General features: G+C 39.3%; 1 protein-coding gene across 1 annotated transcript in view; it reads left to right on the top strand.

The window, feature by feature from the left end:
* The first annotated feature begins 10,513 nt into the window (after positions 1–10,513).
* MAPRE2 (microtubule associated protein RP/EB family member 2) overlaps positions 10,514–18,799 on the top strand; it is a 165,276-nt gene continuing 156,990 nt past the window's right edge. The window contains exon 1 of the mRNA XM_012506326.2: positions 10,514–10,653. The gene's annotated coding sequence lies outside the window, so the exon portion shown is untranslated. The remainder of the gene's footprint in view (positions 10,654–18,799) is intronic.

The raw sequence follows: 18,799 nt of genomic DNA, 5'->3' as shown, positions 1-18,799 counted from the left end.
GGAAAATAATTCAAATCAGGATATATTTATGAATCTATTCTGTTCTTTTATTTATTTGTGTATTCATTTGTTCATTCAAAAGTATTTATTTATCATCTGTCATATCTCAGACACAGTTCTACGCCCTGGAGACAGACCAGTAAACTAAAAGACAAAAATTCTTGTGGTCTTGGGCCCCATATTCTAGTGGAGAAAGAGACATTCCTACACTAAAATAAATTCCAATTTTATGAGGAAATCACAGCATAAGTGCTGGAAACGTTAAATAATAAGATGTCACAAAACATAAGAAAATTCCAAATTTAAATAAATATATATTTGGCATAAAACCATATTTATGAGATAAATATTAGAAATAAAATTTTATGAAGCCTGAAATTATACTGGTAAATTATCTGCAAGTGCTCAGTAAGTATAAGGGAAAAGCAAACACTTTCTCTTCTCTTACAAAGTTGACTCTCTCACAATTTTGGTTACCAAAATGTTGGGGAATGGGCTTCTCCACACACCAAGCAATTCTCCAGCAGACTCCAACTGGATGACCTACAATTTAACTCAGTTCTCACACTACCTACCTAGAAATATAGCATCAGATCCCACAGGTTAAGGGCTCACGCCGACAAAACTACCCCCAACTGGAAATGCCAATTACAAATCCAGGCCTCCACAATTTCTAAACAACCATCTATAAATTGGGAGTTCCCACAACCCCCTCCTTGAGTTTGACTAATTTGCTAGAATGGTTCATAGAACTCAAGAAAGCAGATTACTTCCATTTACCAGTTTATTACAAAGTATATTAGAAAGGATACAGATGGACAGCAAGATGGCAGTGATGCATAGGGCAAAGTACGTGGGAGGGGTGCAGAGCTGCCATGCCCTCTCTGAGCAAGCTATCCTCCCAGCACCTCCACGTGTTCAGCAGCCCAGAGTTCTCTGAACCATGCAGTTCAGGGATTTTTGTGGAGGCTTCATTACATAGGCATGACCAGTTATTACCTCAATCTCCAGCCCCTCTCTCCTTTCTGGAGCATGAGGGAAGAACTGAAAGTTCCAATCTTCTAATCATAGCTTGGTCTTTCTGGTGACCAGCTTCCATCTAGGAGCCCACAGAAAGTTGCCTCGTTAGAACAAAAAATGTTCCTATCTCCCAGGAAACTCCAAGGGATTAGGACCTCTGTGTCAGGAGCCAGGGCCCAAGACCAAACATCAGCACAAAAGATGCACCTAGCACCACTATCGCTCAGGAAATTAAAAGGGTTTGAGGAATTCTGTGCCAGGAACCAAGGCACAGATCAAATATATATTTCTTATTATAGCACAATATGACAGTAAGAAATGTGTAGAAATGGCATGGCTTGAAAGGCATTGTCATAACTCAACAAAAACATGCTTTGACAGGTTGTTCAATAAACAATATGGAGAGGATGGAGAGTTAAAGAGGAATCGTGCTATGGTTTTACAATGCTCATGGTTCCGTAAGAAGGAAAGGCAGGGTCAGGCGCATTGGCTCACACCTGTAATCCCAGCACTTTGGGAGGCCAAGGCATGTGGATCACTTTAGGTCAGGAGTTCGAAACCAGCCTGGCCAACATAGGGAAACTGCATCTCTACTAAAAATAGAAAAATGAGCTGGGTGTGGTGGTGCGTGCCTGTAATCCCATCTACTCAGGAGGTTGAGGCAGAAGAATCATTTGAACCTGGGAGGTGGAGGTTGCAGTAAGTCAACATTGTGCCACTGTACTCCAGCCTGGGTGACAGAGTGAGACTCTGTCTCAAAAAAAAAGAAGGAAAGGCAGGATCAGAAAAATCATTATTTCTATAGCACAATGAAAGAAAATAAATGACCCATTTGCACAAGGTTTTAGGTGATGCAAGAAAGACAGACTATCTTACAATACACTGCAGTCTAGAGAACCCTTGAGGAATAACAAAATAGTAAACATGGAAAACCAGAAAAGAATTACATACTTTTAAAGAGGTCATTAGAGTGAAAAGCTAGCCTAAATGTCCACTTAAAATTCTAACATTTTCTGTTTGGTAATGATGTATTGCCATTGCCATTATACAATGCAGTAGTTGATTCTTAATCATTTTCATTATAAATAATTATAAATGTTAAGCTGTTACATTAATTTGTCTTTAAAGGAAGGGCTATTTTTTAAGGTCAGCTGTTGTAGAAAGGGCTACAGATTGAGAAATTAAAGCTACTGCAAAATCTGTATTTTTAAGCTCTCCTGAGCTTAAGATTTTTATTTAAACAACCTATTAGACATCTTTCCAGAATCCCTTAGGGACCTCTGACTTGACATGTCCTAAAGTGAACTCAGTATCGTGCTTGATATCCCATTTCATCATCTCTAGTAACAGTTCTACCATCCACTTAGACTGGCTAGCTACAAACCTGGGAATAACCTCTCTGTCTCTCTCTCTCTCTCTCTCTCTCTCTCTCACACACACACACACACACACACACACACACACACCCACACTCTCTCTCTCTCTCTCTCTCCCTCTCTTTCTCTCCTACTGAAGATCACATGTTTGGTGATCTCTCCTCTCTGTCATCATTATCACTGTTTTAGGCCAGGTCCTCATCAGTTTTCATCTGGATCATGATACTTGTCCTCTGGCTGATCTTCTAGACTCCAGTCTCTCGTCATCTGTTTCATCCTGTGGCTGAAGTCATCTTCCTAAAAACAAACCAGATCATAGACACCATTTCTCTAATACCGTTTTTGGTTTTCCTTCTGCCCATGCACTCCTATAAGTAAAATATTTATCTCAAGTACACATATCCATTTGTAAATAACATATATTATACAAGTACTGCATTAATATATCATATACATAAGAAAACATAAAAATTGAAAAATTAAAGGATGAGATGAAGATGAAATAACACCTATTTTATATGCCATTTATTTATTATTTTTGTTATTTTTTTTAAGAAATCATATCGTGCTCTGTTGTCCAGACTGGAGTGCAGTGGCATGATCATAGCTCACTGCAGCTTCTAACTTCTGGGCTCAAGCAATCCTCCTGTCTCAGCCTCCCTAAAAGCTGAGCCTACAGGTGCATGCCACCATACCTAGCTAATTAATTTAGTCCATTTATAATGGTAGATAAAAACCTTTTGCCATTACTAAAATGTTGTTTAGTGAGAGTAATATGGTTGAATATTCTTCACATTTTTTGGAAATTTTTATTGTGATAAGGCAACTTACAAATATGAGTACAGCTTACTTATATTTAGTTTTTATGGCTATCAGAGCTACAGAATACACCTCACATAGAACCACATACACAAATAGAGGAAGCATTCATTGGATGAGCTTATGAAAGTATGATACTCATTTTTCAAAGACCATCCACCAGTTTTGCAAGGACTTTTGTTAAAATTTATTAACATTTGAAATATTCATGTAATTTCAATCTTTCTAAGTCATTTGTCCATTCTGTGAGGCTTAGGTTAGTCAATCCAGATAATATAATACATAAATCCACTTCACTGAGTAACATAAATTGCTGATAAATGGTAATTTGCTTTAAGAATGAACAAGGTTGTTAAGGACACCCCTCAATGCTGTGGATCCCAACCTTCCCTCAGAATTCCTTGCACATAGCAGTCCCTCTGTCTGTCTGATATACGGACCAAGTGAGAGCACCAATGTCAATCCATGTTTCTTATTAGTAAAGCATAAATCCTTTCTCACATTTTTGGATAGATAGCCAAGTTTTAACATTTTCTTCCCACACCCCACTATATCACTTACAAAGCCCTTGAGCGGTTCTCACCCCACTTTGGAGACCACTGGCCAATGTATTACATTCAAATATCTCAGCTGGACATACAAGGACTTTCCTGGTCACCCCGAGCAATCTCTCAATTCCTCAAAGCCTACTCATCAGCCACATTGAACATTTCATCATCCTCGAATCTGGTTATAGCATTGTCTTTCACATTTTCTGTCTAGAATACTCTTACCCACACACTGCCTTATCCAAAAACATCTTCACCTAGTACAGTCTTCTTCATCCTTCAAGACACGCACAAATTAGAGCACTTTGATGTTCTTTCTGCCTGCCCAGTGTTCTGGGCACTCTGTTCACACCTTTTAATGCCCCTTGAGCCACACTATGGACACATATATCTTTCCCTACGCTGGAAGCCCCTTGGAGCCAAAGACCATTTGAGTAATCACAGAGCCTAACACAGAGACCTCCCAATAGAAAGCACCACAAAAAATATTTTCTGGATATTACAACTTAGAAAGGTTGAGCAATTTTAAATATAAAAAGCCAAAGAACAGCAAATATTTGTTGAAGAATTGAAGACCAAGAGGAAAAATCTTCTGAGGAGAGTCAAGGAATCAGTTCCCTGTTTTTCTTACACTGGCTGACCAATTCATAGATAGGATATAAGGGAGCTGCAAAGAAGATGCAACTGGCAAGGTAAGGTTTAATTAATCAAGAATAGCTTTTGATTCAACAAAAACTGGCTGCATTGTCTTCCAGAAGATCCCACGATGAGATGGTGGTGACCGTAGTGATCCCTAGAAAGCATTTGGGCATTGTACTCCATAGAGCTGCAACAGAAAACTAGAAATTCCATCTCTCAGCCTCAGAGACTGAGGGGGACTGAAAGGAGAGCTTTACCTTCTAGGAGATAATTATTAATTAATAAATTAATTAAATCTATTGCCTTCAAAATATGTAGAACTGATTACCTTCAGCTACACCTGTTCCAAGCAGTATATTAAAAAAAAATCCAACTTATTCCTTTGCATGTGAGTTTATTTTCAGTGTGACATAAAAACAGAAACATTTCTATCACACGATGGTTTTCCATGAAAGGTTACAATTTTTCTCCTTTTGATGTACATTAAACATAGCTTATAATATACATCCCAATGTATATCATATAATAATTTTGCTTTTCCATTCTATGTTATCTTATGGAGGCAGCAGTTTTTGCCAGTGGTCATAGCTAGAAATTAGGACATGGGTGAGTCATTTAAGCTTTCTCCTGAACTTCACTTAAAAAATGATGACACTTTTTAGCTAACTCACAAATACTCCTAAGAGCCCACAGAGTTCTTTGAAGATGGTATTATTTTTTATTGCAACACTTACTCTGTGAATAAACGCTAGAGTCATCATAAAGCAGTGATCCCTGCAAGCTGTCATTTCATGCCACCTTTGCTACTCATCTTAGTAAACACTATCATATCTTGGTAACGAACACTTCCATCTCAGTTTCACAGGGTATTGCCGATATATTTATAAGTAGTCTACTGTAGCATATTTCTTGAAGTTATGATTTATATTTAAAGCAATATTACAACTTAGCAAAGACTCAGAGGCAAAAATTAATTATATAAAATAAAAATAATTTTAGTAAACAGCTTAAAACATTAATTGATAAACTTTGCCTCTCCTTTTTAGTCCCTTGTGATAGATATTTTTGGAAATGTGTGATTGAAATTCTCAGAATATCAGCTTTGGGAAGATGCTTATATTATATAAAAATACTTAATTGGTAACAATCTTATAAAGAAGTAAATGTTTTAAAAGGTGAGTAGATGTCACTGATGGATATGGGCAAAGACAACATAAAACTGTTGAGATCAAAAACACTATTCAGTGCCCAGAAACACATTACAATATCCTAGATCTGCATAGCACTTTAGAGTTTACAGCATCCATCATTCCTTTATCTCTTTTAAGCACATGAAGTGTTGGGAGATGCAGGAAGCAAGTTTAGTTGACATAATCTCTGCCCTTTGGAGAAAGAAACCCAAAACTTATTGAAAACCATGATTTTATTTTTCTCACATTGATATCAGTGTTTTTTCCCTTTGTTTACGAACTGAATTTTACTCACAAAGCTTTATTTCAACATTCCCATGAAAATGACAAGAAAATTATTTGGCAATGCATAATCAGATAATCATGGAGAAAATCATAGGACAATTTGATACCGCTAAAATATTTCATTTATACACATACCTTCACTCCTCAAGGAGAGAATGACCAACAATGTCATCAAAATTAGCGAATTTATTTGTGTTAACGTAACCTTACTTACCTAATGGTTGGCGTGTTCCCTAGGGTATCACACAGATGATCTTTCCTGAATGCTGTGCCACAGAAGAGTTTGGATGATCGAACTCCACCCTTATCTGGAGTAGACTAACCTTGGCTAAATCATAAGATAACCCTGGCAGGCAGAGAGAGAGAATTTGCCACCTTTAAGTGTTTTTCTGCATAATATTACATAATGATAACAACAACATTAATGTTTCCCAAAGACTCTGTATGTAACTGAGTACCTTCCTTGAACTGGTAACCTATTGCTTATCCTCTACTATAGCTAGTCTATTTTCAATCTAACTTTATCCCTAACCCTCCTATATGAAATTGATCCCTGTGGCAGACATTACTCAGAATCACCAAGATTCCTAGAAAGTAGGATCTAGAATCTTGGTGATTCCTAGAAACATAAACATAGCCCTTAAAATTAGGCAATGACCATGTGACTTTCCTTGACCACAGAAATGTGAGAAGTGACCTGTATCACTTCTGGGTGAAAGCACCTGAGGTTTGGTATGCAGTTCTCCACATCCTTCCTCTGCCATGGTGCTCATGGAAATGTCACAGGAATGAAGCAGGCTAGAACAGTGAGTCACTGTGATAGCAGCACTGGAAATTTTGCATGAGGAGGAAATTTACTTTTGTTGTATTAAGCCACTGAGATTTTGATGGCATTTGTTACAGCAGCATAATTTAGCCTACCCTGACTGATACAATCTCTCACTAGCTTGGTCACCATTTATGTAGCATCCCACAACCCCATATGTGACTGTTACACTGGTAGGTAGTATACACATATACATGAGTTGACTCCAGTCACTGTTGAGAGCAATGTCTCAAAGAAATACCTAGGAGCAGCAGGAAAGTAGTTGGGATAAATCACACTGGGTTCCACACCCTTGCCAGGTCCCTGGATTAGCACTGAGGGCTCCCCAATGCAAATAACCATCTTGATTTATCACCAAGGAGGTATCAGTTTTATGGGAGGAGAAAGGGGTTTAATTTAGAACACACTAAAATCTAGTGGGTAGCCACATTGACCAGTGGAATAGAATAGAGAACACAGAAATAAAGCAACATATTTACAGCCAATTGATCTTTGACAAAGCTGACAAGAACTTACACTGAGAAAGGACAGCCTCTTAAATTAATGGTGCTGAGAAAATTGGATAGCCACATGCAGAAGAGTGAAACTGGACCCCCTATCTCTCAACATATACAAAAATCAAATAAAAATTGATGAAAAACTTAAAGGTAAGACCCCAAACTACAAAAATACTAGAAGAAAATTAGGGAAAGATCTCCTAGACATTGGTCTAGGTAAAGAATTTGTAACTAAGACCTCAATAACACAGACAACAAAAACAAAAATAGACAAATGTAATTTAATTAAGCTAAAAAGTTTCTGCACAACAAAATAAATAACAGAATGAAAAAACAACCTGTTGAATGAGAGAAAATATTTGCCAAATATGCATTTAACAGTGGACTAATATCTAGAATACATAAGGAGCTCAAACAATTCAACAGGAAAAAAAACAAACCCACTAAAAAGTGGGCAAAGGACATGAGTAGACCTTTCTCAAAAGAAGACTACAAATAGCCAACAGGCTTATGGAAAAAATGTCCAACATTGTTAATAATCAAAGAAACTCAAATCAAAACCACAATGAGATATCATCCATCATACCCCAGTCAGAATGGCTATTATTAAAGAGACAAAAAAATAACAAATGTTGGCTGGGATGTGCAGAAGAGAACTCTTTAATACACTGTTAGTGGGAATGTAAATGGTGTAGCCACCATGTAAAACAGCATGGCAATTTCTCAAGAAAACTATAAATAGAATTACCATCTGATCCAGCAATCCTACTACTGGGCATCTACCCAAAGGAAAATAAATCAATATATCAAAGAGATACCTGAACTGCCATGTTTATTGCAGCACTATTCACAATTTCAAAGATATGGAATCAACATAAGTATCTATCAACAGATGAAAAGATAAAGAAAATGTAGTGTATATACAGAATGGAATATGATTCATCCATAAACAAGAATGAAATTGTTATTTGCAGCAACATGGATGAAACTGGAGATTATCATAAGTGAAATAAGCCAGGCACAAAATGATATGTATGTTCTCACATATTGTGGGAGCTAAGAAATCTGAACACATGGAAGTAGAGAGTGGAAACACAGACAAAGAAACTGAGTAAGGTGAGTGGAGTGAGGAGGAGGAGGATGAAGAGAAGTGGGTTAAAGTGTATAAACATATAGTAAGAGAGAAAGAGTGAATTTAATGTGTGATAGAGAATAAGATGACTATACTTAAAAATATATGTACATATTATACTCAGGTGATGGACACAGTAAATACCCTGACTTGGTCACTATCCATTATATACCTGTGAAAATCTTTCGGGTACCCCATACATTTACACAAATAAAAATAGAGTTCAAGTGGAAAATTAAATAAAATTTTAAAAGCTCGTGGAAATGGAAATTCCTAGCAAGTAAGGGAAAGGCAGAAATAAGGCTTGCAAATGGGTTAAGAATGTGGGTACGGATTCAGAAGTAATCCACACACACTTGAAAAATGAATATAAGACACACATAAAATTTCTAAAGAAAATGGCAGAGTGGGAAAAAGGCAAGAAATTAGTCTGACGAAACACTCATATTTGGAGGACAGAGAGAGGAGGAGAAGCAAGGAAGGAAGATACGAGAACTATGATGACAACAGCCATTCATTTTGAGAGCTAAGAATACCATGTCTTCATTAATAAATTTATTTAAATTTAAATTTCAAGGTTTTTAATGAGGATAAAAAATGTACTAAACCTTAACAATCCATGTACTGTCTCAGATATTAAAATAGATTACCCATGTGACAAGCAGCTGGACATTATCTGTAATAGAAAGCAAAATGATTTTTTAATTCAATGTCTCAGAACAAATTAATCATGACTTAAAGGAGAAGCAGAACTTTTTGAACACATATGATCTGTTCCACATTAGAGTCATTTATTTATTCATCAAACTTATCCTATACAACTGGCACATGCTAGGCACTACAGGGCACAGTCCTTGTTCTTGGGCAGGCTACCTCACCCTTGTGCCCATTTCACACATTGCTCCCCCTGCAGCCATGCTGCACTTGGTGCCAGCTTTCCCCCTGCAAGTATGACCTCTACAGTGAATTAGCTAGCATTTTCTGAACCCTAGGTATGTGTGCCAGGCACTACACTAAGTACCTTGTATGGACTTTCTCACTTAATCTTCAAGATAATCCTATGAGGTGGAAATTAGTATCATCCCTATTTTACAGCATGTGAGGCTTAAATGTTGAGAAACTTGCCTAAGATCATATAGCTTGCAAGTGGTGTAGTCAGGACTCAAAATAGGCTGGCTAATGCCAAAGCGGTGATCAACACCTATCTACTGAAAGTGTGGTCCTCAAACTAGCAGCAATGCCATTAACTGTAGTTTGCTAGAAATGCAGACTCTCAGGCCTAACTCTAGACACGCTCCAATTTGGCTTCAACAATATCCCCAGGTGATCCCTCTTAAAATTTGAGAAGTGCTGTGCTAAATCACTCCACTACGAAGACTTGGCTTTAATGAACGCTGGGGGAGACATAGATAATCTTTCCCCTGAGTAACAATGTGTAGGGCACGGGAGGGAAGGTATATAATGTGTTTTCCAAGGGCTAACAGAAGCATTCAGACAAATCCTTGCTGTTTCAAACACTAGAGATCACTGCGATCAGCACCGTCGGGACCACTTCCAAAAGCAGCAGATCTTGAGCTGGGTCTTGAAGCCAGAACATTTTCTCTTTTCATTAAAAATAGCTGCTGTTCCAAATGTACAAGCGCCCACATCAGTAAACTTCTGGAGTTCGCTTCTCCAGCCTGCACTCCATTTTCCAAATAGAACCCCAGTATCAACAGCATCAACAAGCAGATTTGAAACCCCAATAAAACATGCTATTATTAAATTGTTAATTGTATTAGAATTGCCTAGTTTAATTAGTAATATTCATGACAAAACTAGTTTGCCCCTTATCATCAATCATGCTCCAGGTAGGAGTACAAACACTTGGTGTAAAAAGCAGATGCACCCCAGTTGGTGTGCAAGCCCCCGTTTGCAGGTAATTAATTCAGAGTGTGGCGGCGCCTTTTCAAGCCCCCTCTGCAAGTCGCGCCGGCCTCCTCCCTCTCGAGTGGGGTCAAACCACTTAGTTTATTTCATCCGCTGGCACTTTCTTCCCTGTCACGAATTCAGCCTGGCTTCCTTTGGCCTGAGACAGCGTCTTCAGGCTGGTCGGCTCGGACCTGCCCAGTGGGGCGCCCACCTGCACCAGCACCCGCACCCGCACCCGCGGGAAGGGGCGGCGCTGGCCGGGCTCTCTCGGGTGGACTCGCGGAGCGGCGGCGGCGGTGGCAGACTGCGAGTCACGTGCGACAGAGGAGGCGGAGCGCGGCCGCCGGGTGGGTGGAGAAAACAAAGCCCCCAGCTGTCAGCAGAGGAAGGAGGCGACAGCGCCGGAGCAGGTGAGTCAAGTGCATTTAAAGCGGTACCGCCTGGCGCACCCCGACACCCCCTGCCCTGAAGCAGTCCCTCCCAGGCCAGGGGCTAGCTCTGCCTCCTCCTGCCGCTGAGGTGTGCAGCCCGCGGGGCTCGGAGCAGGAGGAACCGGGGGTCCAGAGTCTAGCAAGAAGTTGTGCAAGGGTCGGCTAGGCGGTCTCCGGGTGTGCACCCCGCCGCTCTCCCGCGGGCCACATCTCTGGTTCGGTGCCCCAGCTCCGTGCACCCCAGGAAAGGGGAGGGAGGGAGTTGGGGCTGCCACGCTGGCAGAAGCGAAGTGGACTGGTTCTGAGGGGTGAGGCTGGGGCTGTCCAGGGTAGGAAGACGGCGTTGGTGAAGGAGGGGGGCTCGCGATTGCGCGACCGCGGCGCATGACCCTCCAGGCTCTAGTTGGGGCGCCGGGACTGAGAGAGCTGGGGGCGCTGGCAGGCGCTGCGCGCTTGGGGGCAGATCAGGAAGTGCAGCGCGCTGGCCCTCGCCCGCTTGGGAGCATCCCCTGGACCCAGGGCACTTCCCCTTCGGCAGCCACCACTCTCCCACTCCGACGCCGGCCACCATCCGCGCTCCCGGGACTCAGGAGCCAGGTGGGTGCAAAAGGAAGCGGGTTGTTATTCTGCACCCAAGCGGCTCTTCTGCAGGGAGCTCCGGGAGCGCAGGGCGAGGGCTACTCAGCGACTTCGCACTCGGCGCAGTGGGAAATTCTTCGGTCTACCCTTAGAAGGGCTGTGCCGAAGCCAGAAATCCCACAAAGAGCCGGGAGAGGGGTGGACGTGGAAAGCCGTACCCTCTGAACCTGGGGTGCTCGATAAAGCTGACTTTCAGACCCCAAAAGGGCTAGTGGGTTTGATCACTCCTCCAGTGACTTCGTCAATCCAGTGCCAAGGGCAGAGCCGTAACCTCGGAGAAGGGGTGCTGCAGCCATTTGATCAGGAGAAGCCTTTGTCTTAACCCCCAAGCCCCTCCGGTTAGTCCTCGCTGGGTCAGTGGCGCTGGAGTAATTAATATTACGAACATTAGCCGTTCCTTCACCTCCGCATCAGCCAACACTGCTGTCCCCTCCCTGAGTGTCTTCTCTATCACTTGCTCACATCTCCTTTTCCAAAAAAAGAAGAACAAAAGGAAAATAGTGACCCGCTAGGCAGGATGAGGTCACTAAAAATACTATCGTGCTGTCAATGTAGAATGAAGGGTTAAGCGCTCAAACCCGCGCCCGCGCGCACCGAAACGGAAGAACTTCCTTGATTAGCATAGTATCGACCCTGGGGCCGCGCTGCGAGGCGGAGGTTCGGTCCCAGCTGGGGTGAAGTGTGCAGACCGGTCGCGATTGTTGTCAGACGCAGCACCTAATCTGAGGACCCGCGATTTACACCTTTGCTGAATAGGACACTGTGGAATGAAACAGAACAGAGATCAAAAGGTAAACTGAAGAATGGCAACATTTCCCCTGCTTCTTCTGAACGCTAAATTTGGCCAAATTTTTATCAAGCAAAAAGGGGTATGGTTCTTGGTTAGCCACTGTCCCCTCTGGAAATGAAATGCTTCCTTACTTTGCTTTCGTTCTTTTCTGCCAAACTGATTAAAGACATCAGTTAGGGGTAAGATAAGAGGTCTGAGAGCTCACCGAGTGATTGGTAGATAAGCTTAACTGGTACATTTTCCTTGCGTGGGTAGAGTTATACTTCTTCAAAGCACTGGTTCTCAAATTTTACTGCATAGTGGAATCATCTGGGGAGCTTTGAGAACTCCTGATGTCCTGATCACATCCCAAACTATTTAAATCAGGTGTTTGGGAGTGAGAAATAGGCATAGCATTTAAAAGCAAAAACAACTCCAGGTAACTTCATTGTGCAGCCAAGTTGGGGAAACTCTATAGCAAAGGAAGAGTTCAGCGGCCAGCAGCAGCAGGCATTGCAAGACAAGATGCCACTTTAACTACTTGGGTGGGTGAGAGAAAAGACGCTGAAACTGGAGTGCCGATGACTAACACCCTGGGGCGGGGAACTGTCATCTAGCAGCCTAGCTGGTGGTGACACCTACCACATCATTTTTCCCTTCCCTGGCTAGGGTCTGATTGGAAAGATCGAAGCTTACTTCAATGCCTGGTTTCTGCACTGTCGTTAAGGGAGATGGATAGAAACTTCCATTCCTGTGATGACTCATGTGTAGCAGGCAGTAGGGAAACCCAGCAGAAACATACTCCAGCAGCCTGGTGAGTCAGCAGGCTGCACAGCGATCCCAGTGAATAGGAAGTAATTACAGCGAGTAGTTTGTTGACACGCACAAACTGCACTCCTTTGAAAGCACATTTTAATATCTGATCAGGATCTACTTGCTTGCAGGAGCCACTCCCTTTGTAGCACCCCATTCTGTCTGTTTCATATAATGCTCTCTTCTGTTAGAAGGGGAAACACAAAGCTAAGTAGACATCCTGTAACTTCCTTGGTGGGAAGCATATAAAAAAAAAACTGTTGGGAAAGTGTAAACTGGTTTGGATTATTTCAGTTATGTGAAGCAGAAAGGATGAATATGTAACACATAAATTTTGCATACAAAAAAAGCCAAATACTACTTGATTATACATCCAGGAGTGAATTAAATGATCTATTTAAATAGAAATGGTTACACTTAACATTTTACATAAAACCTCATGTTGGCTATTAACCAAAGGTTTCTTGCCTTTAAAAAAGTCGTCCCGAAAGGATTACTCCAGGATAACCTGTTATCTCTGGTTCTCTGTATCTTTTAACAGGTTCTCTTAGAGTCATCAAAAAACAAACTTTCTTTTTCTTCTTTCAGTTTTAATACCTCTTCACTATTTTTAATGTCACTATCACTCTCTGTACTGTTGTCTAAATGCTTTCTTCCCCATCCTTAATTTCTTTTCTTTTTTTTTGAGACAGAGTCTCACTCTGTCGCCCAGGCTGGCATGATTTCGTCTCACTGCAACCTCCGCCTCCAGGTTCAAGCGATTCTCCTGCCTCAGCCTCCTGAGTAGCTGGGATTACAGGCATACATCGTCATGCTCAGCTAATTTTTGTATTTTTATAGAGATGGGGTTTCACCATGTCCGGTCTTGAACTCCTGACCTGAGGTGATCCACCCGCCTCGGCCTCCCAAAGTGCTGGGATTACAGGCGTGAGCCACCTCACCGGCCCTCAATTTCTTTAAGGAGGAACAACAGTGTCTTGCACACAGCAAGCACTGAATATTTTTGGCCGTTGAACTTTATCTGAACCTCTCTTAGAGCATCTATTGTAGTGCTTGGTATTCTGTTTTCTTATAGGGCCCTTAGTGTCTGTAGTCCCCAAAGCAGGGGCACAGACTCTGTGAATTATTGATACTGCTTGTTCGTACTGAAGAGCATCAAAAGATGGGGAGAACATTGAAAACCAAAGCATCCTGAGTACATTCAGTTTGTTGTTTTCCAAGACAGACATTCCAGATATATGGAAGCCAAAGTCCTGTTACAATTCTTACTTGCTGTGATAGCTTATTTGTTAACTTGCATTTTATACCCAACAGTTTAGCATTTTGAGCATAACTAATAATTTTTATCACATTTAACCACAGTCTGATGGGCCAAAAAATCACTTCACAAAATTTCACTCTCTACCCATTATTATGAAAAACCACATATGGATTTATTGAGCTAGGAGAAATATTATAGAATAGATTAATAGTTAAATAGCTTTTATTTTCACCTGTGTATTGCCCATTAAAATAGCATAAGTACATTTAAATAGCCACCATATTAAAAGTAAGAAGTTGGATGTATTTTGTGATAAGTACAACCAAAACTGAATGTTAATAAGAATTTCCAAAGGCCAAAATGATATAAATGCATTCATTCTCACTTCTTTGTAGCTTAGAAAAAGAACTGGGGAGGCACTTCTGAAATGTCAACCCCTTTTTGGGAGGCATAAGAGATAAAGTAGTTTAGAAAAATAGAATTAACTTTGGGAGGCTGAGGTGGGTGAATCACCTGAGTGAGGTCAGGAGTTCAAGACCAGCCTGGCCAAACATGGTGAAATCCCGTCTCTACTAAAAATATGAAAATTAGCCAGGCATGGTGGCACACACCTGTAGTCCCATCTACTCGGGAGGCTGAGGTGAGAAGATCGCTTGAACCTGGGGAGGCAGCAGAAGTTGCAGTGATCCAAGATTGCACCACTGCACTCCAGCTCAGGAGACAGAGAGGGAGATGCCATCTTAAAAAAAAAAAAAAAAAAAAAAAAAAAAAAAAAAAAAAGACTAATCGGATTACTCCATATTAATCAGAAACTGTTTCTCGGAGTATGATATATACCTAGCTCTGTAATATTTACAAGTAGGCTAAAAGGGGTAGAGTAGAAGAAAGTGTGTCATCTCAATTTTACAAGCTCTAAAGTGTTTGAGAACAGACGAGAACCACCCAGTCTTATTACCTTACATTTATACAGCCCTTTGGTCTTACTAACATATCAGGGCTTAAACATAATTGGGTAAATGGTATTCCCAGATGCCAAATTACACAAGTGAATCCAACAGGTTAGGTGATTCTGGCAATGCCAAGGCACTGACTCCTGGATTATTGACTCCTTTTCCAGTGTTTATTGCATCATACAGGTTTTGATATAGTCTTGCCTGGAGGCTTTGGCTACACAAGACTAGTTTGAATTAACTCCTTCCTCCTTAAAAAGTAGAAACTATTCATATACATCATTCTGTCAGCGACTTTATTCTTTTTTTTTTGAGACGGAGTCTCACTCTGTCGCCCAGGCTGAAGTGCAGTGGCGCCATCTGGGCTCACTGCAAGCTCCGCCTCCCAGGTTCACTCCATTCTCCTGCCTCACCCTCCCGAGCGGCTGGGACTACAGGCACCCGCCACCACACCTGGCTCATTTTTTGTATTTTTAGTAGAGACGGGGTTTCACCGTGTTAGCCAGGATGATCTCGATCTCCTGACCTCGTAATCTGCCCACCTCGGCCTCCCAGAGTGCTGGGATTACAGGCGTGAGCCACTGCGCCCGGCCAACTTTATTCTTAAATAATTAACCTTTGGAATTAACCAACCCCAAACATGTTGAGCCATCTTTAGCTTTTTATCTAGGTAACCAAAATAATAAGTTCTTCAAATCTTTTTCCAAGTCATAGAAGCATAAACTTCACTAGAGACCCTTAGAGATTAGTTCCACCACCCATAGAAATCTTAAATGCCTGGTGCTTCTTCACTAAGGAGTCCTCCAACTTATGCTTGACTGTCTCCCTCAAAGCACATTCCCATCTCTCCTTGCGGCATTCAGCTATTGGAGGCCACAAAGAATAAATCCAACTCTACATAATTCACCTGCAACCATCTTAAACATTGAAAGAGAGTTTATACTCTTTAATCTGAGATAAGAAAAAGTCTGGCTTTGGTATTTCAAATCTCTTAATTTCACAAAATTTTTGTTCCAAATTTGCAAGATTTGAGAAGTATCCAAAATTATGTTTCTTAAACCAGAGCTTTATAGAATAGAATTAATTGGTAAATTTGCTTCCAATAAACCTAATCTAGTAATCTATCACTTCTAAAATCACTGACAAACTTCATACAATTACATCAAGCTGTGTTGAGATAAAACTCACGACTCCATCTGTTTCCAGAATCAGCAAACTATGACCCATTGCTTGTTTTGTATGACCTTGAAGCCAAGATTGGTTTTTATATTTTTTTAGTCATGGAAAAATATCCAAAGAAGAAAACACTTGAGGACACTTGAAAATTATGTGAAATTCAAATTTCTGTGTCCAAAGTAAAGTTTTATTGGACTGCAGCCATACTTATTTGTTTACATCTTGTCTATGGCTGTGGCAGCATGGAATTGTTGAACCAAAGACTGTATGCCCACAAAACCTAAAATATTTACAGCAAAACTGCAGACCTCTGATTTACCCCAGTTTAACAAACTTCAAATTTTAAATAAAAATGTGTTCACTTAAAGCCTTAGTCTTTTTTGTTTTCGTTTCTTAACCCTTAGAAAATGTTAAGAAAAAAAGTAGTTACCAACCATAGGTCAACTAATCACTAAAAATAAAAGATAGTTTATTTTCATACTCTTCTTGTGTATGTACTTCGCAAAAAGCAGTATATTTCTAAATATATGAATTTTAGTGATATGGTCAACCCTAAAACTTCTGAATCCAGACAAGCCCAAATGGTGCAATACTAACTAGTAATCATTTCCAGAGCTCTAGAAAATGTGAAAACATGTCCTTAAGCGCAATCCCAGTGTGAACACTTGCCTTAACTCTTTAGTCAATGTTTTTCCAACCTATGAGGGCCTTCGTATGCCTGTTTTGGTATATGAAGACATAATTTGGAAATTTATTCAAATTTAGAAACTTTTTATTGACTGTCACTTCAAACACTTCAACATGATATGGAAACTTGCTGTTTTTGGAAATAGCCCTACTATTTTATTTCTTTTCATTTAATTTCATTTATTTCATTTTGAGACAGAGTCTCATTCTGTCACCCACGCTAGAGTGCAATGGTACGATCTCGGCTCACTGCAACCTCCACCTGCCAGGTTCAAGTGATTCTCATGCCTCAGCCTCCCAAGTAGCTGGGATTACAGGCACATGCCATCATATCCGGCTAATTTTTATATTTTTAGTAGAGATGAGGTTTCACCATGTTGGCCAGGTTGGTCTCAAACTCCTGACCTCAAGTGATCCACCCGCCTCAGCCCCCTTAAGTGCTGGGATTACAGGCATGAGACGCAGTGTCTGGCCTGGAAATAGCACTTTTCTAAAACATGCATTTAATGTAAATTGCTTGCTACTTGTAATGGCAAGGATCACTAAATACTAAAAAGATATACACGGTTACTAACACTGCTAAAGCTGACATTATGCTCTGGACGATTTTGTTTAAAATTTCCAAATTCAAAAGTAGACCAGATTATAATGCAGAAATTCAAAATTCATCTTAAATTATTTCCAGTCTGCTCAAAGCTGGAAAGATTACTATTAAGATTCTAGAAAGGATATTTGAAAATAATAACTACATTGATGGGAACTAGTCTCAATTTTTTATTGTAAGTGTTGCTTGTCATAAAACTTCCTTCAGCTAAAAGAACTTCCTCCTTTTGATGAATTGCTAATGCCACAGAGTGGGAGTTTGCTATGAGTTTCACTTAGATAATAGAGCAAGTTTAACAGTTATATATAACTGGTGTTCTCTTCACTCCTTCCAGAATCAGCTGCAATTTATAGACTGAAAAGACAAAGGGGTTCCTTTTTCACCAAATCAAAAAACACGTTATAATTAATGTAAGTTTTGAGGTACCTAACATCAGCTAAATTATTTCTAAAAACAAAGACTTGTAATTGTATTTAATCCCATCCTAACACTATTGATAATAATGGCATGTTAGGTCACTAACTTCCACGTTAACCCCTAGTGCTTCTGATGGGGGAAAGGAGGAAAGGGATGGCTGGAGATTGATGTATAATTCCCATACTGACTGGGTAAGGAACGAATCCAAGTGAAATTAACTGCCCTACTTTATCATAATCTACTTTCACATTTTAATAATATCTTATTTAATATATTATATACTATATATTTATATTATTTAATATATAGTTATATATTCTATTATGTAATATAAAATATATAAAAATATAAATATATAAAATATAATATGTAATATATAAAATATATTATATAATATATAATATGTAAATATAATATATAAAATGTATAATATATAAAATATAAGCTATATTATATTTTATATATTATATATTAAATATATTTATATGTTATATAATATTAATATATATTAATATATTATATTTATATATATAATTATATATATAAATATTATATAATATATATAAATATTACATAATCTATTATATATAAATATATATAATATATAAATATTATATAATAATTATATAAATATATAATATATAAATATTATATAATATTTATATAATATATAAATATTATATAATATATAAATATTATATAATAATTATATATAAATTATATATAAATATTATATAATATATTATATAATATATAATATTTATATATAATTTATATATAATATATTATATTTATATATTACATATTAT

This window comes from Nomascus leucogenys, chromosome 4 (assembly GCF_006542625.1).
Source record: "Nomascus leucogenys isolate Asia chromosome 4, Asia_NLE_v1, whole genome shotgun sequence".
Taxonomy (NCBI): Eukaryota; Metazoa; Chordata; class Mammalia; order Primates; family Hylobatidae; genus Nomascus; species Nomascus leucogenys.
Note: the sequence above shows the minus strand (reverse complement) of the source record. Positions and strands in the feature narration are given on the sequence as shown.